Source organism: Canis aureus, chromosome 7 (assembly GCF_053574225.1).
Source record: "Canis aureus isolate CA01 chromosome 7, VMU_Caureus_v.1.0, whole genome shotgun sequence".
NCBI lineage: Eukaryota > Metazoa > Chordata > Mammalia > Carnivora > Canidae > Canis > Canis aureus.
Genome location: NC_135617.1, coordinates 51,328,782 through 51,349,784, shown reverse-complemented (window position 1 = coordinate 51,349,784; position 21,003 = coordinate 51,328,782). Strand labels below are relative to the sequence as shown.

Genomic DNA, 21,003 nt, shown 5'->3' with positions numbered 1-21,003 from the left:
AAACAGAAGAGGTTCTAGAGATTTGGGACAGGAAAGGGTTACATGGAAAATGTCAGGGACTTGACTTGAACTGCATGCCTTCCATTGCTAAATAGGTGTCCTAGCGGTTCTAAAGAAGTGAGAATTACTGACAGTGTAGCACTTTTCCCCTGGGGGTGGCTGTGTGTAATTTGAAAAGCTCCCTATGTGTGTCTGATATAATCTTCCATCTTGTGAACCACATCGTGGAATATACATCTACAACACTGGGTATACCTATTTACACATTTGGCTTTCCTACTCGATTCTGCATTGTTTGAGAGTGGGAATTTTATCTTGCTCAAATCTATATCCCCAGCACTTAGCACAGTGTCTGGCACACAGGTATTCAAATGCTGTATGAGTCAAATGATCTCATTTATTTTTGGTCTCATGAGTATGGCTTGTTGCTGACAATTTTATTTTATTTTATTACTATTTTTTATGTCACTAGCATTTCATTTTATTTATGTGTTTATTATTTATTTTTTGAGAGAAAGAGAGTGGATGGAAGAAGGGCAAAGGGAGAGGGAGGGAGAAAGGGAATCTTAAGCAGGCTCCACATCCAGCATGGAAACCAATGCAGGGTGTGATCTCACAACCCTGAGATCATGACCTGAGCTGAAATCAGGAGTCAGACACTTAACTGACTGAGCCACCCAAGGTGCCCTGTCACTGACATTTTAAATGTGAGTAAAGGAGGCCCCACAAGATTGAGTGATTTGGTCATATCATACAGCTACTAAGTGGTTCAGCAAATACCTGGTTCAGTGTCAATCCAGTGCTCTTCCCCTATGGCACATTGCCTCTACTCCTATATCTGCCACCACCACCACAAAGCAGGGTGGGAGGATAATTTAGCAATGAGCTATAGCATTTCTTGTAGACCTTGCTAAGTTAAATTCAAAGTACCTCCTAAGGTTAGACCTGCCCTACGATCCAGCTATTGCACTGTTGGGGATTTAGCCCAAAGATACAGATGCAATGAAACGCCGGGACACCTGCACCCCGATGTTTCTAGCAGCAATGTTCACAATAGCCAAACTGTGGAAGGAGCCTCGGTGTCCAACGAAAGATGAATGGATAAAGAAGATGTGGTTTATGTATACAATGGAATATTCCTCAGCCATTAGAAATGACAAATACCCACCATTTGCTTTAACGTGGATGGAACTGGAGGGTATTATGCTGAGTGAAATAAGTCAATCAGAGAAGGACAAACATTATATGTTCTCATTCATGTGGGGAATATAAATAATGGTGAAGGGGAATATAGGGGAAGGGAGAAGAAGTGTGTGGGAAAGATCAGAAAGGGAGACAGAACATAAAGACTCCTAACTCTGGGAAACGAACTAGGGGTGGTGGAAGGGGAGGAGGGTGGGGGGTGGGGGTGAGTGGGTGACGGGCATTGAGGGGGGCACTTGACGGGATGAGCACTGGGTGTTATTCTGTATGTTGGCAAATTGAACACCAATAAAAAATAAATTTATTATAAAAAAAAAGTATCTCCTAAGGTTTACAAAGCCAGTCTTCTCACTCCCTAGCAGATTTCTTGAAATATCAAGTGAGAAGAATAGATGTTAAGATAGGAGCCATTTCATATTGGGCTCACTGTAGAGAAATACCCAGGCTAACTGGGAGCATAGGAGAAATGACTAAGTGAAGGAGAAGTGTGTGTCATAATTCTTGATAAGCCTCACCCCTTTTATCTGATCAAATAAGGAGTTTGTTTTCACATGTTTCTTATGTGAATAATAGGATTTTTCAAACAGTAAATTAAGAGCCTTGCTGCTCTTTAGGCCTCTCCTTAACCAAAAAATTGATACGAGAATGGGGTATTTAATACATGGAATATATGCTAAGGAAAAAAAGGAAGAATTCTGAGAGAGGATTTTCATGAGAGGACATTTCATGATTGAAAACTGTAGAGGAGCAGTATGGAAACCTAGCTCCTCTATGGTTTGTGAACAAATAGCCCTTAACTGGTAAACACCTGCTACCTACAAGGTAGCACTGATGCTCAGCTGGCAGAATGTCTCCAGGAAAGCTTCCATGGAAAACCTGGCAGCTTCCAGAGAGCCCATGGATCTGCAAGTGGTTAAAGGAAGATCCTGAAAAGCCAACAGAGCTGTCTCAATGGGTAGACTCTCATGGCAGTGATTCTGATTAGACTTGTCTGTGAAATGAGCTTCAATGAGGAAGAAGTGCAAAACATCAGGAGAGTAAAGGCCACCACCAGTCACTCAACTTGGTTAGGGTGAGTGTAATCCCTTTGCTTTTGAACAAATAGCAGCAGTACCTCCCAAGGCAAGGGAGTTGGGTTGGGGGAGCACGGCCCACACTGCCTGCTCCTCCCCGTCAGGCAATGTGGATGGGCTACACGCCACCTAGAAAGCTACAGGACAGAGGAAACATGACACAGGAGACAGGTATACAAGAAAAGTAGGGTGTCAAAGACCAACTTTGCCAAAACGGAACATTTGCCAAGGGATAACCATGCATGGGGAAAGGAGAAGGGATTCTCTTTCTCTTTTCCTGAAGACCTGGAAGCCTTCCCGGAGCTTCTAAATTCTCCTCTCCTTTCTCTGTGCTTCAAGGTCCTTTGTTCAACCTTTGCCTATATAATGGATGTTTTTATAGTTATCTGAATTGACCCCTTGGGTTAAGCCCCTGAGAGGGAAATAACACTTAATAGTGATCAAATACTTGAACACTGTTATTTCATTTCAGTCTTAGAACAAACCTGTAAGGCAACAACTGTTATTCTCCTCAGGAAACCAAGCCTTAGAAAGTTAAATATTTTATTCAAATTCACAAAGCACTGAGGAGCAGAGCAGAAATTCGAATCAAGGTCTGTATGAGCACAATATCTTTCTTCCAGAGATTGCTCATCTGCCAGGAGGCCCTGAATCGGTCTGGCACATCATTTTCCCCTCAGGGTACCTAGCACAGTGACTTGTACATGCTAAGTACTCAACACATGTTTACTGAATTGATTTTGAGTTTGTCAGTCTTTTGGGGGGGGATGTCTACTTTTATTGAATTGACCTCAAGATATAATTATTACATGAGAACATTTGTTATCAAAGACGTACCAGACAGAAACCTTGTTTACCTTCTCAGAGTCTCTCAAATGCCTCATCTGCCTACACTCCACTTCACTCTAGACTTGGGTAGGAAGCCATGTTTCAGGACATTGAGGCTGGCTTCCTGGGAGCTTCTTCTGAAGGGCCAATGACAACACTGAAATATGGAGAAATCAGGTCCCAGTGGGATCATACTCAATCAAGGGTAAGTGGGAAAGAAGAGGGAGCCGCATCCTTACTCTTCTTGTAATCCTGGTGGAGAAAGTCCTACTGGCAAATGGTGAAAGTGCTGGGCTTTCTGAGGTATGTGGGAAGTACTGGTCGGTGGGGTCACTCATTGCTTTACATGGCCTTGCATTTTTCCTTATCTCACTTCCTTTCTTCCTCACCTGCACTGCCCTGGGCTCTCACTTCCTAAGTAAAACATCAACCCTTCAGGAAGAGGCATGTCATGTCATAATAGGAATAATCCAATAGGGAGCGCTGGCTGGCTCAGTCAGTAGAGCATGCAACTCTTGATCTCAGGGTCACGAGTTCTAGCCCCCCCCCCCCACCCCCCATGGGCCTGGAGCTTGCTTAAACAAACAAACAAAAAAAGAATCTAAGAAACTCTAACAAACATACACCTACCTCGCCACAGACATGAAATAGATTTGTGAAGAAAAAAATAGATGTCACAGGGAGAGAATGGCAAACCCTAAGGCATATTGGGAGATTTTACTATATACCCTCTCAGAAACTGATAGATTTCAGTCTTTCTCCTTTTGAAGCTGAGATAAAGAAAAAAAAGAAATTGAGTCTGTACCAGATTTAAATGAGAAAAAGGAATGCAAAATATCTTTGAAAACCCAACTGGAACATGGAATCCTACTAAATAATCATAACATAGTTTATATGGAAATATAGGTTTGGAGGTTCAGAAAAATACCACATTTTAGGATATGACAACTTTGAAAGTTGGGGAGGACCTACTTCTCAAAGTCAGGGCACAGCGCATGGCACCTATGTTCACACATGCAGGTCCTCACTGGCCCCAGGCCCTCGGGTCGATCCACATGAAAGATCTCCCTAGGAAATGAAACATTGCTGGCCAGAGCTCACACTGAGGTGCTAGAAAATGGGCTTCTGAGGACTTGTGGGCTCTGCCACCAGCCTCCCAATCCTTTAGCTCTTTCCATGTGACAAAAATCTACTTTCCAAGCAAAGTTAACTCCCAAACCAGAGAACTGTGAGAAAGCTGTTTTGATGCTAATACTCTTACTGAATTATGCATTTCAAATTCTTGGTGGTCTTTTACGGCAAATGAGCATAAAATTTTTACCCTGCCATAGCTTCTTACTCTCTGTATATTCGATTATTATGAATTTGAATTCCTGACTCCCTGAACAACTTTGTTATGTGGAGTTTTCACACATTTGATTAATTTAAAAAACACTTTTCCATTTTTTTCCTCATTATAAAAGCAATATCCATTCATTATAGAAGACTTAGTGAAATTGAAGATCAGAAAGAAGAAAATAAAACTCACTCTTCCTATCATTCACTCGTGGCCACTTTCACATTTTATCTTAACCCAGTTTTTTGAAGCCGATGACCAGATTTTCTCAAAGTTCTCAGGCCCACTTTTCCCTCCCACCTCCATCCTTTCTTTCTGTCCTTCTTTGGCACCTCCCTACCCCATTTCCCTTTACATCCACCATTCATCACTAAATAACAAACAGTTTTCCCAAATTACAATTTTAAATCTCATTATGTTTTATTAACTCAGAAAATTTAGGTGTAAGAGATCCATAGATGAAGACATGAATTTGTCTATCAGATTCGATATAAAAGGTAAACTACTAACACAAATCATCTGAGGGATGGATTGTGTAAGACATGGGAAAGAATCAGTTCTTGGCACTATCCCTGAAACTCACTTTCTCCTAGTTTTACAAGTCACCAGTCTGGATAACAAAAGCTATTTAAATAGGCATAGCTGTGTAAATAGGCATATAGCACTTACTATGCACCAAGCCCTGTTAGAAGTACTTTGTATGTATTAACTCATTTAGTTTTTACACTAGTCTCAGGTCAGAAGTACTAACAATACGGGGCATCTGACCTTTGATTTTGGCTCAGGTCATGATCTCAGGGTGTTGGGATCGGGCCCTGGGTGGTGCTCCATGTCATTCTCTGCCCTCAGAGAGGAGACAGCTTGAGGATTCTCTTCCTCTCCCTCTGCTACGCCCCTGCTCACACTCTTTCTCTAAATAAATAAAAGAAGCAGTATTAGCAATATCACTCATTTTGCCGAGGAGGATACTGAGACACAGAAATATCAAGTGACTTGCTCAATGTCCCAAAGCTACTAAGAAACAGAGCTTGAATTTGAACCCTGGAAGTCTGTTTCCAGAGTCTATGGTTTTAAACCACTATGCTACCCTGCTTCCAGAGGGATTTCATATTCTGTAAATTGTGATTTCTATAGTGTGGGATGTGAGAGACAGCTTGAGGCGGTTGGTGGAGACATTTTTAAATACTTTGTATTTACTTTAATGTGGGTTAGAAAAAAAAATATCTTTCACAAGCATGAAATCACAAATATTTTTCCTTAGAATGAATAAAGTTTAAAGTCAATTTCAAGAAAAATATTAATAATAGTACAAATGGTATGTAAAGGTTGCAAAAATAAAAGTGACATTCTAACGAATTCTGGGAAACATTGTTAATTTAAAACCAAAACCAAGATCCCACTTCCACCTCAATGCACCGTAGAGAGATTCCCCACCAGCAGATTGGATCAAAGATGGCCTACTCTAATCCTTGTCCATATTATATCCTATTGGCACTATAAGTGAGGCCTCTCTGGTGGAACTTCTTTTAAAACAAATTACACCCTTTCCTCTCCCATAAATTAAAATTCTATTAGTTTATTAGACATTTTCTGTCTTGCAAAGTTGCCAGTGTGGGTTTCTTAGACTGAGGTTCTTCTACCCAAGGAGTGGTCAGGGAGCTGAGAGTTATTCTGTTGCCAATCTTTTCTACATTTTTATTGACTTTCAGAAAATTTTGTTAGAAGTAACACAAGGTTGTGTGTAGTTCTTTTTTTAAAATTTAAATTCAGTTAGCCAACATCATTAGTTTCAGATGCAGTTTTCAATAATTCATCAGTTGTGTGTTAACACCCAGTGCTCATCACATCATGTGGCCTCCTTATACCCAATGCCTTCACTATGGGCTGGCTGCATGATAGGCCAATAGATGTCTCCTCACTAAAGTGCACAAAAATCTGTCCCAAAGGAGTCAGGGTCAGGAGGGAAAGTGTTTTGGAAGCTCAGATAGCCATTTGCAGTGGATAAACAAACCTGTATTCAGTCTGCCCTTCCTTTAAATTTATATCTCAATGACTGGATGCCATAATCCTATGAACCTCTTGGATATATAGAGATTTTTTTTATATATATAAAAGATATATATCTTTATATATATAAAGATTTTTTTTTCAATTTTGTACAAGGTCAATTCAAGAGGTATTTTTTTCTCTAGTCTCAGTTACAGGAATAATTAACTATTAATTTTAGGAAATTGTGAATACTCTGTTTTGATGCAATAAATTTTAGAGTCCAACTAGTAGCTCTCTGTCTTAGTAATTAGCAGCTTTCATACCTCAAATACATAGAACTTAGTGTGTACAATTTTTGACTACTCCTTCATTTTATCACTTTCCACTTATTTGTCATTTGGCTTATTTCCTTCACTCTTTTATTCACAATTATTTTCTTCTATGGCATATAGATCTATAGAATCCACTTTATATGTTATGTAGAATAAAACAGAAGTAAAAAAATGAAACTACTATTCACCAAATACTAAGTGTTAAATGGACTGTGACTAAAATCAGCACAAGTAGGGAGACTGTAGATTTTTTTTTTTTGTCAGTCACAATCAAATTGCCTTTGTGGGTGCAAACCTCATTTAGGAGTCTTTTCCACTCTTACTCTCAGACACATATATTCACAGTGCATTTGACAGTATGTTTTCCCCTTCCTACCTTATGTCTCAATAACAGAACTAATTGCCTAAGTGTGGAGCTCAAGCAAGTGGATTTACCCTTTTTCCCCTTGTAGAGACTGCCCAATCTATTTTAGACTAGGTCAGGGTATTTGCAATAATATGCATGATTTTTATTTGCAATAATATGCAGCATGGTTCTCTTGTTCTATTATAGTTCGTGGTCAGCGTAGATCATATATCTATTTAAAGTTAACATAAAAAGCCTCTAAGGAAATTCCCAGTGCAAAGAAAGAAGAAAACCTAAGTGTTGGTCAAAACACTTCCCTGAGATGGCTCAGGGCACTGCCTCTATGAGAGCTCACTGCAAAAAAAAAAAACCCCTCTGAATACTATTTTTGCTTTTTTTTTTTCTGTAAAAGTGAAAATTTTTGAGGTGCCTGTGTGGTGCAGTCGGTTGAACATCCAACTCAGTTTTGAACTCAGGTTATGATCTCAGGGTCATGAGCTCAAGCTCCCCATCAGGCTCTGTGCTCAGCACCAAGTCTGTTTAAGATTCTCCCCTGCCCTCTGCCCCCACTCTCTTGCACTCTTGTGTTTTCTAATAAATAAATAAATCTTTTTTAAAGAAGTGAAAATTCTCTTCAGATTTCTTTTGGTTAGCAAAAGCAGGTATTAAGATAGGTCTTTTGTAAAAGCAAAGTGGTATGGTGTAACATAAACTTTCAAAAAGCAAGGCAATATCTGTAACAATGAATGTACCACTTAGTACATTGGTTCCTATACTTTTCTGCACATGAGAATCACCTAGTAATCTTTAAAATATACAGATGCCTGGTCCCCTTCCCACCAGATGCTGATTTAATTGGTAAGCACGCAACACAGGATTTGGATAAGCTCTCCAGGTATTCCCAATATGCAACAGAGCTTCAGAACCACTGATCTAGTAGCTACCATCTTGTATTTGTGCTCCTAACATCCAAAAGTGATTAGCAAAATTATGATAGAAAATTTGATCTGCCTGAGCCGTAAGCCTTCTACAGGAAATGATCTTCTGAGCTTTCAACTCAATCCATTTTCTAGTAGTTTTTAATGAAACCTTTTCTAGGACCTAACTTAATTTTTTCTATGATAAAAGCCAACCTTGACAGTCAAGCAAAATCAAAAGAAATTAGTTATTTAGGGTAACAAACTTGATATTGTAAGTAGAGTCTTTAAATGGTGCAAAGAACAATAGTTCAAAGTAGAATTAACAACTACGTCGTAAATAGATAATGAATATTTCCTATTAAAATACATAGGATCTTAAAAATGGGTTCTGGACCCAACTTCCAAGTTGAGGCAGGGTTACCCTTCTCCCCCCCCACCCCAACAAAGAGCAGTTCCCTGGACACCAGCTGGGTGTACAACTCATCACAATTCTGACACGATCTACCTGGACATAGCATCAGGTCTCACAGGTTTAGAACTCAGTCTCCTAAGACTGTCTCCACAACCTCAGATGCCAATTGAAAGCCTGGGCTTCTGACCTGCTGTCTATGGATTGAAGGTTCCAACAACCCCAATCTTGGGTTTAATTAATTTGCTAGAGCTGCTCACAGAACTCAGAAAAACATTTTACTTTCTAGATTACTGGTTTCTTAGAAAAGTGTCTATGACTCAGGAACAGCCAGATGGAAGAGATGTACTGAGTGAAGTATGAGGAAAGGGAACAAAGCTTTCATCCCCTTTCTATACACACCACTCCTTCCAGCACCTCCAAATAGTCACTGATCTGGAACTCTCTGAACCCTGTCTTTTTGGGGTTTTATAGAGGTTTTATTACAGAGGTATGATTGTTGAATCATTTGTAACTGGTTATTATTCAACTTCCAGTTCCCTCTCCCCTCCCAGAAGTCAGCGGGAAATGGGACTGGAAATTCCAACTCTATAATCACATGATTGGTTCTCCTGGGAACCAGCCTTCCACCTCAGGTGCACTCCAAAAGCTACCTCATTAACCTAACAAAAGAAATCTTATTTGCTCTCATCACTAAGAAATTCCAAAGGTTTTAGGAGCTCTGTGTCAGGAACAGTGGACCAAGACCAAATATATCTTATTATAAATCAGAATATCATAGGTCCTTATGAAAAAAGTGATAAAACTTTATTGAGATATAATAAAAGATTTAAACAAATAGAAAAATGTAGGGTGTTTCTGGACTAGAAATAACAATATTATAGTTATTATAGTTACCCAGATTGATCAAGGAGTCAGATCTTTGAGTCCCAGCTCTTCCATTCTTGAACTTGGACCAGGATTCATGGGAATATAGCAGGATGCATACCATTAGGCCTTATGAATGCAGGTTTTTCAGGATCTAATGCAGTTGCAGCTTCCAGTCATCTAAAGCAGTGTTTCCCAAACTTTAGCAGACAAATCACCTGGGAACCTTGTCAGATTGCAGATTCTGATTTAAATCTGGGATTTGGCCTGAGCTTCCACATTTCCCACAAGTTTGCAGTGATGCTGCTGCTGTTGGTCTAAAGACTGCACTTTAAGTGGAGAAGATCTAAATTTCCTCTGGTGTGGGAGTTACTCAAGTCCCTATTCTTTCCCTGTCCTGAATCTCTCCCTGAATCTAGTTTCTGTCCCTCTTCCAATCGCTTATATCTTAATCACAAATTCCATGAGGGAAAAGGCTGAATTACCTTAGTGTGATGAAAAATATAGACACATTTTAAAATACTCCCGTACCTTCTAAATGTACCTTCTAGATAGCATTGCTTACATAATCAGAAATAAAAATTATTTTATGCTTTTTGTAACTAACAGCATTATCGCTTTGGCTGTCTTATGTGCAATGCTGGCCCTTCAGATACCCACAGAGCTCAAGAGAAAAATACAGGATTGAGAAGCTGTGACTAGAACCCAGGGCACTGAAGAACACATCCTAAGGATACAGCCAGCATCTTTGGAAGGAATTGCAGGATTCCAAAGGGGCCACCAAATTGCATTCAAACACCAAGATGTGAGGGGTGCTTTTAGGCAACAGGCTTGAGAAATAGAACCCTGAGCAAGGCAAAGGGCCCACAGTTACCACCAAGCTGATGCAAACAAGTTCATTGAGTCCTAGGCCCTAACCAACCAATGGGGTACTTATAACCAGGCACATTTCCTAAGAGTACCAAAAAAGGGAAAAGTCTATATGTCCCCACATTCCCTTACTCTGCCCTATAACCAACGACCCCCCCATCACCTCCCCCAACCCGGCGGACAGTCTCTCCTTTGAGGTCTTGTCCACTGCTCCCTCTATCTCCTTTGTTCTGCCTTGGGTGAAATTTTTCACCACCCATCACACTGGCCCCCATCCAATCCCTACAACCCATACAAGAGCCTTGCTCTCCTGAACGGAGATTTCTAAATATTCCTGTCAGTAGGTCTAACCTTGCAAGACAGCTTGTGAAAATTAATAAAAGGAAATCTCCTTTAGAATGGAGTGTAGGGGCACCTGGGTGGCTCAGTGGTTGAACATTGCCTTTGGCTCAGGGTGTGATCCCGGAGTCCTGGAATCGGGTCCCACAGCAGGCTCCCCGCAGGGAGACTCCTTTTCCCTCTGCCTATGTTTCTGCCTCTCTCTCTGTGTCCCAAATAAATAAATAAACAAACAAATGAACAAACTATAGAATGGAGCCTGGAAGCTGGAAGGAGGAGCTCTCACGCTCTATCACTTATAGTCAACTGCAAATCCAATAGGAAGAGTCAGGCTTTGCATGTGTTTTTACTTTACTACCCCAGCGGGAGGAAGAAAAGTTTTCCTCCTCTCTCAGCAGGAATAGCTCAGTCAATGGGACTGTCACAATTTGGTCAATAAAAAGCCACTGTACATCAAACTCTCAGTTTACTCCAGTGGACATTTTGTTTATAACAGCCTTCCCAATATCCCCCTTTGCTCTGTAAGAGAACCTTTTTCTCCTTCGTTCTATGGATTTGCCTATGGTTGTGCTTTAGCTTCTTTGTTCTGGATTGCAGTTCTCTGCTCTTCCCAAATAAATACCTTTTTTTTTTTCTTGCCAGTAAAGTAACTGGCAGGTTTTTAAAATTTTTTTAAAATTAAAAAAAAAAACAAACATTTTATTTATTTGAGAGAAGACAGAGCCAGTGAGCAAGCATTAGCAGGGGGAAGGGTGGAGGGAGAAGGAGAAGCAGACTCCCAGCTGAACAGAGAGCTTGATGCAGGGCTCCATCCCAGGACCCCAGCATCATGACCTGGGTTGTAGGGAGACACTTAACCTACTGAGCTGCCCCTGGCAGCTTTATTTTTTAAGGTTAACAATCCATATGGGCTCACTTTGGAAGGGAGTCAAAGAGCTTTGTCATTCTATGACTGCTTCCTTCTTTAGACAGGTTTGCCATGACTCTGCTACCTGCTCTGCAGGTGGACACAACGAAAGGGAGCAAGAGAGGGCCATCTGAGAGTATGCATGGGAGCTAGAGGTAACTTGTTGGTAACTAAGGTTTTTAATAAAATACTTCTCCAGATTTACACTACTAACTGGCTTAGGGCTTTATCAGAACAAGACAGTACATTTTACCAGACTTTTCTATTTTGCACTAAGTAACTTCATCAGAGAAACAAATGTTGAACTTCATGCAGTTGGGTGTAAATCAACAGATAGTCCTTCACTTGTTTTGAAAGCTCTAAGGTTCAACTGAGAACTACTTCAAAGACTGGCCCAAAGACCCCAGCCTCTCAGTAGTTCAGAGCTGAAGGGTGGGTCGGCTGTGCCAGGTTTCAGTGTTTCAGTAAAAGGAAGAGGTTTTTCTTATGCTGGGGCCTTGTCCTCCCAGAAGGTTAGGAGCCTTTAAGATCAGTTACAAGAAGCTGGAGGTAAGATAAGACTGCTTTCTGGACTCTTGGGACTGGGAAATCTGCTGATCCTGCCTCACGTGGACCCCCACCTCCCAACCCCTAGTTGACCTCAGGTACAAGTGCACTTGCCTGAAGACTAACCCCGAGGGACAAGCTTTAGTGATGCCCTTTCCAAGGTTCTGGCAGCACAACCCCATTTTTCTCTGCCGGAGTTGCTCAGGGCACACAGATGCTCCTCGTAGCATTCTATGAGCTGCTGAAGATTTCAGGCAGGTAGGGCAGGCCTGCAGACTCCGTGGTATTTACCAGCTCAGCACAGAAATCGCTTATATCCCATGGTATAAACCTTATCCCATTGTGATGAGGCAATTGATTATGTGTAGATATTTATAATTGATTCATTAAATGTTATTCATGTTGATTTGTTTTGCTGATATTCCCACTTTATCCCTGAAAACCCTCACATACCAGTGGTTCTTTGACATAATAAAGACTTTCTGTGGTGGCTTGAGCATTTTTGCTTCCTTTTTCTAGGCACTGGCACAGTGGTTCAGAGAAGTCCAAGTTAAAAAAAAAAAAGGAGGAAAGTCAGTGTGCCTCTAGGGGGAAGGACAGAGGGGGAAAAATTGTAGTCATGGCAGCGCTAACTAGGGTCTTTGGAAAATTAGACATGTCTAATGAGTGACTTTTTAAAAGTTAACTGCAGGTGTGTGTGTGGTGCTAACTCCCTCTGCCATCTCTCCCATAAAATGTTCAGTGAAATACACGATACTAATGGTTTTGCATGAATGGAACATTTAAGGGCATATGAAGATCAGTACGTTCTAGGGGACGTAAAGAAAACAGGACAGCACTCTTGGGCACAGGGGCTGGAAGACAGGAGCCTCTGGGTGTATGTGCCCAGGGGGTTCATTCACTGTTCTGGGAAGTGCTACTCATGCTGTAATACAGGCAAATGTTGCCCCCTAACGTTGTGGTGCTCTCCATCTGCACAACCAGCTGTGGTGACCTTAAATCCAGGGGTAGACTGTGTTTTTATATATAATTTTTTTAAAGATCTTATTTATTTATTTGAGATAGAGAGGGAAAGTGAGAGAGAGAGTAGGAGAGAGCACAAGCAGGGTGAGGGGCAGAAGGAGAAGCAGACTCCTCGCTGATCAGGGAGCCCGATGCAGGGCTTGATCCCATGACTCCAGGATCATGACCTCAGCTGAAGGCAGACACTTAACTGACTGAGCCATCCAGGAATCCTATATCAATACATTTATAAAGCATTTCCTGTGTATATGGCTAGGATTTTATTCTTCCCCTTAAGTTTCTTTTATGCTTTAGGGAAGGCAAAATTAAATGCAAAGACGAAAATGTAAGGTGGCACATGCTAAGAGTCACATGAATGATGCAGAAAACTCTTCTAAGAGATACTAGTCCTACAAGATGCTCTGTGAAAAGTGTCTTGGGGTCATTAAGTTGGGGAAACACTCATATTCTGTCCTTTCCTTGGAGGTTGTCCATGCATATAAGCCTACTAAAGATCCTGCCATGATAATAATCCATGCATCTTCTGTTAGGCTAGAAGTCCCCATTTATTTCAATATGGAACACGTTTTTGTGTGACATCTCTTAACAGTCCAAGAAGATGGGGCACTTTTGTCATAGAGGGTACATGCTGAGGATTTAGGGAAGGAAGGAATCACTCTAGGCTAGATTCATTGTTCTATGGCAGCATTATAGGGAGGCAAAGGAAAAGCAGCCCAGCCTTATGAGATAAGGCAACATGTGGATAAATAGGATGCTCAGGAATCATGAGAGCACGGCAGGAAGGTAGGAACATGCAGGCTAGTTTAGAGAACTTTGAGCCTCGATTTTTTGGAAGAGGCTGGGAAAACAAGTTGAAGAGTTAAGTAAGACCCAGATTTTGAGTCTTAAATATAGGCTAGAGCTTTAACTCCATTCTGTACATCATAGTAATTAATACAAGCTTATTTTTACAACAGTTTTTGCATGGAAAATTACCACGTCCTGTATAAGGAACTTAGAGGTGTTAAATTAATCAGACAAGGAGTCTTTTAGACTGAGGTGGGCTTAAATGCCTTGTGGCTGGTCTACATAAGTAAACCAAGATCTAAGCCTGTAAACATGTCAAAGTCATGAAATCAAAACGCTAAGTAGGGATCCCTGGGTGGCGCAGCGGTTTGGCGCCTGCCTTTGGCCCAGGGCACGATCCTGGAGACCCAGGATCGAATCCCACATCGGGCTCCCGGTGCATGGAGTCTGCTTCTCCCTCTGCCTATGTCTCTGCCTCTCTCTCTCTCTCTCTCTGTGACTATCATAAATAAATAAAAAAAAAAATTAAAAAAAAAAAAACGCTAAGGATAGCCAATCCCCAATGGCCAAAGAGGCTTTAGGTTCTAGCCAATCAATAATTTCCTTCTTCTATCTTTTCTCTATAATAAAGTCTCCCTTGGCTCCTGTTGGGGGAACACTCCTACCCACTTCTGATATGGCACTGCCTGATTCAAAATGCTGTGTGGTCAAATAAACTCTTAACATGTTTAATATGCCTCAGTTTATCTTTTGACAGAGGAGAAAGACTTTACAGAAAGGAGGGCAGTTAGGAGCCAAGAACAAGAAAGAGAGACTAGAGCCAGGGCAGTGGCTGCAGGGAATGGACAATAAGAGGGGACGTGAAGAACCTAACATAGAATCATCTGGTCGCAGTGACAGGGAGGGTGAAAGAGGGGTGGGTAGTGCCATGAATGACTCCAGGGGTGGTCCCAGTCACCAAAACAGGGAAACAAGGGAGCAAGCAGATCTGAGAGGGGCAGGACAAGTGTCACCTTGGCCTTTGTTTCAAGGTCAGTGGCCCGGCTACAGTCTCCTGTTCACATGAACATGCGATTTGGCTGCAAGTGTACTTTGCAGTGCAGAGAACTGTTCAAATTGAAGTTATATGCAATCAAGTCCAAGTTGACTTTAATCAAGATCGAAGACATTCAGAGTCCCCTCCTCGAATCAAACTCCTTTATCTTTCCCTGTCAGTATCCTCCAATGTTGAGCACCTGCTGCATGCCAGGCATACCCTGGATGTTTTACATGTATTTCCCTTTCATTTTCAAGCAACCATACAAGCCAGACTTTGATTTCATTTTTTAAAACACACAACTTAATGAGCTTTGGTTAACTCAGAGCCCCCAAATTTATTTGTACTGGAAGTCTAAGGTTCAGAGAGGTAAAGTATATCATCCATGGTCACACAGCTAGGATTTGAACCCATGTTGGACAAACTCCAAGTCTCGTGCTATTTCCAGCGTGTTTCCTGACTTTAACTAAAAATATTCATCTCATCTTGATATTCCTTCTTCTTTTAGAGTATAATTTGCATTCTGGCTTCACTTATTTCAATTACTTGCTGTTCTAAATAGCAGCTCAAAATCAACCACCTCAGGCACATTTTTTTTTTTTTTTTTGGTTCTCACTTTTCCCATCCCCAGTCCTCCTTAATTTTTATCTGATTTTGTATGTCTGGCCCAATAACATCAGGTACTGCTAAATAACATCTTACTACAATAGGAAGTAAATCCTTTTGAAGTTGGAGGATTTATTCAGCCCCTAGAGTGCTAACTTGGGAGCCTGGATAGGTATTGTTGGTGGGTCCTAGGCAAAAGCAGCTGGGTATGTGCAAAGAGGAACCCAGTCTTATGAAGATGTAGCCAGACCTCTTGAGGATCAGGCCAGGACGTGGGCACCAGCTTTGGCTGTGGATCCAGAGTGATGCTAAGTGAGTCCATAGGGAACATTCCGGGGATCACATAAATACCTGAGACTTAGTGCCAGGGCATGAGCAAGGCGCAGGTCTAGAACAGCCAGCTGCCATGCCACCAGCATCTGAATGGATAGAGTGCAGTCCACAAGATGTAATGGAAATCCACATTCTGCCTGTTTTCTGAAGAGCAGCCTGTGATCTCCTCCAAGCAGAAACTCAGTGGTGCAGCCTGAAACAAAGTATCTCCAGTGGTCTGGGGTGAGGCCTCTCTGCAGTCAGCCATCTATGAATCAGTTCTGCTCCACTCCCTGCTCCATTTCCTTTATTATTATTATTATTTTTTAAGATTTTCATTTATTTATTCACGAGAGACACACAGAGAGAGGCAGAAACACAGGAAGAGGGAGAAGCAGGCTCCCTGTGGGGAGCCTGATGCAGGACTCCATCCCCAAACCCTGGGATCACGACCTGAGCCAAAGGCAGATGCTCAAACCCTTGACCCACCCAGGTGCTCCCTGCCCCCCATTCCATTTCCTGGAGCAGTACCCTCCCTGCTTCAGGCCCCAGCGCTCACTCTTCCACGCAACCACATAGTTCCTTTACTATGAATCTGGAGACTGTTCCTTAAGAGAATCAACTTCCTTCTTCTCCATGTGAGCAAATCCCTCAGCATTGTCATTTATCTCTTTTCTCCCTCTTCCTTCTGGGAAATAACACTTGCAGGTCTGTTCCTGCTTTCCTCAGTGGTCCTTCCCTCACCTGCCTGTTCACTGTCTCCTCCCACCACTTCTTCATACTAGCCAGATCTCTTGTCTCCTAATGGGGCTGCTTTTCATTTGCTTCCCTATTTAAGGTGTCACTTCTTTTCCTCATTCCTTCTTCAGTTTCTGCTCCCACACCTGCAATGATCATTAAGTCCTTTGCCATTTGATTTCTGTAGAAATGCCTCTTTCCCAGGAATCAGGGAGGTCCCTTGGACACCTCTACCACTTCCTCCATGCTGAGACTCTCTTCTATGATGCTCTATCCCCTGGTGCCTTTCCTGCTCCTTCTTTGCTTTTTTGTTGGCTCTTCTTCCCACAGTCAGTATGCAGACAAGTCGGAAGCTTCTGGCCTGTTCTTTCCTCCTCACTTTTACTATCTTCCTCAGTGAGGCTAAATGTCCATGACGTAAGCTGCATCTTCTGCACAGCATAGGGAGATCTACTTCTCTGTCTCCAGCACATACCTGCTCAATTCTAGCTCTGCTCCTTCAATTGGGGAAAGGATCTCAACTTGCCTGTCCTGATTGGGCCTCAAGGTGGTTGTCATTCTCTATATGCCCACCCTCCCCAACCTCAGGTAGTAATGTTTATCCTAATTACAGCTACTTTTAATGAGCACCCACTATGCACTGTAGGTCATTTATTTTAATGTCAGTGGTATCTCAGTGAGGCAGGTGTTTTTATTCCCATTATAAATGAGGAAGCTGAGGTCAGTGACATAACTTGCCTGCATTCATCCAGCAGAGCTGGGATTCAAAGCCAGATCTAATTGAATCAACCAGTTAACTTTTAGGCCTTGAGAAGAGTTTAGGATAGTGGTTAAATGCATGGCGGCTGATGATAGATTACCTGGATTCTTAACCTGGTTCTGTCACGTCCTAGCTGGTGAGTTTAAGCCTGATACTTAACTGCATCTGGTCTTAATTTCTCAATTTTTGAAATGGAGACAATGGTGTTGACCTCTTGGGCTGTTCTGAGGTCAAAGCACTTATCAGCACAGTGTCTGACACAGAGTAAGTGCTATGTAAGTGCCAGCTATTATGTAGCATTATCACTTCTTGTTACCCCTGTTCCTTTTTAATCAAGTGACCATTCTTACATTGATCTTTTTAAGATTTACTTATTTATTTATTTTAGAGAGAAAAAAAGCGTGTGCGGGGTGGGGGTAGGGAGAGGGGGAGAGGGAGAGAGAAACTCAATCAGACTCCATGCTGAGCGCGGAGCCTGACACAGGGCTCCATATCATGACCCTGAGATCACAACCTGAGCTGAAACCAAGAGTCAGATACTTAACTGACTGAGCCACCCAGGTGCTCTGAGAGACTCTTAAGCAGGCTCCATGCCTAGCATGGAGCCAGATGTTGAGCTTGCTCTCAGGACCCTGAGATTATGAGCTGAGCCGAATTCAAGAGTCAAACTCTCAACTGACTGAGCCACCCAGGTGCCCCAATTACACTGATCTTTGACTGGATTCACAACCTTTTAACAAATACTATCATTATTTTAGTGAAAACCAGTATTTGTCTTTCAAATACAACAATTTGTTTCTAGTATTCTTAAAGTTGCCCATGGTGAACAAATTGGCATTGTTTAGCCTATTATACAGAATAAAAACATTCCCCTCCCCATTCCCCATTCATTGGTTAAACTCATTAGGAATCACTTTGGATAACTATAGAAAAATAAGTAAGATTAAAAACTATTTCTATTATATGCTTAGGCAAAGTAGAGATTTTGTGAGGCTTTTAAAAGAAAGAACAAAAGAAGAAAATGTATGCCAAACTGAACACAATCTATATCAATACTTTATCATTTAGAGCAGTGATTCTTAACTAGAGTTGATTTTGATGTTCCCTCCCCCCACCCCACCCCACCCCACCATCCCTCAAGACATTTGGTAATGTCTGAAGACATTTCTGGTTGTCGCAGTGTGGAAGAGGGTGCTGTTGGCATCTAGTGAGTAGAGGCAGGATACTGATAAACAATAATTCACAGGACACCCCTTCCCCAACCAAGAGTTATCTAATACAAAATGTTCATAGTTCCTAGGTGGAAAAATCCTGTTTTCAAGATACAGACAGGATGGTTCAAACCTGTCTTCTAGCTTTTAGACTAGTTTTTGTTAGAAGCAAACAAAGCTAAAAGTCACCATATGAAGTTTCTCTAACTTTCACAGGCATAGAGTAGTGGCATTCAGTTGTTGGTAATGTAATCACCACTTCTGACTTTATTTTGGAGCACAGAGTTTAATTATATACGACAGCACCCATGGTGAGATAAGACAATTGTCATGATGGTACAAGAAGAAATAGCCACCCTCAAAAGTCCTGGAAAAGTTTTAACAACAAAAGTGGTAGCCAGCAGAAGTCGATGCAGATAACTGTCACCCTGCTTCTAAAACAGCTGAACCCACCTGGAGGCAACTGCCATCAGCATGCTGTGTCCAAAGGACCTTGTCAAGCAAAGGCTATAATTGCCAACAGGTTCCCTGGGCCAAGGGGGGAAAGAGAAAAAAACTGGAAAATTTCTACCACTCTGTGAATTGCTCTAACACAGAGCCCAGAGAGGAGGTGGATGTGACGGCTTTTTTTTTTTTTTTTTAATTTATTTTTTATTGGTGTTCAATTTACTAACATACAGAATAACACCCAGTGCCCGTCACCCATTCACTCCCACCCCCCGCCCTCCTCCCCTTCTACCACCCCTAGTTCGTTTCCCAGAGTTAGCAGTCTTTACGTTCTGTCTCCCTTTCTGATATTCCCCACACATTTCTTCTCCCTTCCCTTATATTCCCTTTCACTATTATTTATATAGTCCAACGAAAGATGAATGGATAAAGAAGATGTGGTTTATGTATACAATGGAATATTACTCAGCTATTAGAAATGACAAATACCCACCATTTGCTTCAACGTGGATGGAACTGGAGGGTATTATGCTGAGTGAAGTAAGTCAGTCGGAGAAGGATGTGACGGCTTTTAAGCAGACAGTTGCTCTAGGTGAGCCAGGAATACAGTGACCCTGTAGATGTTTAATGAGCCCAGAAGAAGACATCTTGCCCTGGGCACTAGATATAGACTGTCTTCACAAAAGATCATTGACTTGGTATGCAAATGTTTTTGCATAAGATGTCTTGCAATTTCTCTTGGTTGCCTATGAATGCATTGCAAAATGTATAGCTTTGTAGAATGATAATCTGTTAGAAATATAAGGAGGTACAGAAATTAATGGTGGATAGGATTTACTCCTACATAGGACAGAAGAGAGAAAATCCTGAAACATGGTGAGCATATGAAGCATCAGAAAGTTTTGGGTCAGTGAAGAACAGGTACCTTCCCTTTCTTCCTCCACACTAGAAAATACCCCAAATTACTTAGTGTTGCCTTCATGCTGTCAATCAGTAGATGATAAAAGATGGTAGATAAGAAGCTAAGAGTGGAGGAAATGTATTTGATAGGATAGAGTTTTCAGGATAGGTGCACCCAGACTAGACTCTGGAATGGTTTCCAGATGCTTGATTTCCAAGGTTCCAAGGTTGAGTGGCCAGGGATGGGGGGACCTATGTCCCAGACGCTAGTCCAAACGCAACTCTGTCTAAATTAGAAAAGAGGCCCCACCTTAACACTTTTCTCTATCTTCCAGAAAATTGTCAGAGTACTTGGGTGGCTTAGTCAGTTAAGTGTCTGCCTTCAGCTCAGGTCAGGATCCCAGGGTTCTGGGATGGAGCCCCATATCAAGCTCCTTGCTCAGCAGGGAGGCTGCTTCTCCCCCTCTCTCTGCCTGCCACACCTTTGCTTGTGCTCTGTCAATAAATGAATAAAACCTTAAAAAAATTGTCATAATAATTATACAAGTCTGCAACGAGTACTATGTCAACTCTCCCACCCCTCCCTGAGGTGTGCAAAACACAATATGCAAAATTATAGAGAAGCAGTTCTGGTGAAGATACAAATGGTCCTGTGGCATTTTCCTTGAATTCCCTGTCCAGCTTTGACTCCCACCTCAAGCTGCTGGTTTATTTTAGAACAACTTGTTGGATTACCAAAATGGACAAAAGTGGGCCATTCCTCAAAGAATAGGATAAAGACAGAGGGCAAGAGCAGGCATCTACAAGCTGTAATGTACTTAAGGAGTAAGAGATAAATGTTTTGGGTTTGTTTTTGTGTAAAATATGTCCTTATAATGGAGGAATCTGGTGGTCCCCACCTTAACCAAGTCACCACACTTAGCATCACTGACGAGTTCTAACACGATGTACACAGCATTAACTATGAGTGTGCTTATGTATTCAGGTATGGATTTATTTAAGCCTTTATGCTTAACTTCCTTTTCATAGGAAATATAAGAGATAAGGAGACAAAATAACACCAAGATGAGAGTCAGATAGATCCAGGATGTAAGTCTGGTTTCCAACAAAGTTGTTGTCATAAAGTAACAATAAAAAGTTAGCCACTGTGTTGCCCCAAATTAGAGAACATATTATTTACATTACTGCAATGTCTGATGGGTGAATGTAACACTTACAC

At 41.6% G+C, this 21,003-nt stretch overlaps 1 protein-coding gene across 16 annotated transcripts in view; it reads right to left on the bottom strand.

Moving 5' to 3' along the window:
• KLHL31 (kelch like family member 31) overlaps nucleotides 1-21,003 on the bottom strand; it is a 143,741-nt gene that overhangs the window by 102,309 nt on the left and 20,429 nt on the right. For 2 of the 16 annotated variants that reach the window (XM_077903628.1, XM_077903630.1), the window contains exon 1: nucleotides 12,419-12,513. The exons of 12 other annotated variants lie outside the window; for them this stretch is intronic. The gene's annotated coding sequence lies outside the window, so the exon portion shown is untranslated. Of the gene's footprint in view, nucleotides 1-12,418; nucleotides 12,514-21,003 lie in introns of those variants that run through there. 2 more of the 16 variants (XM_077903631.1, XM_077903632.1) reach the window with 1 other exon arrangement.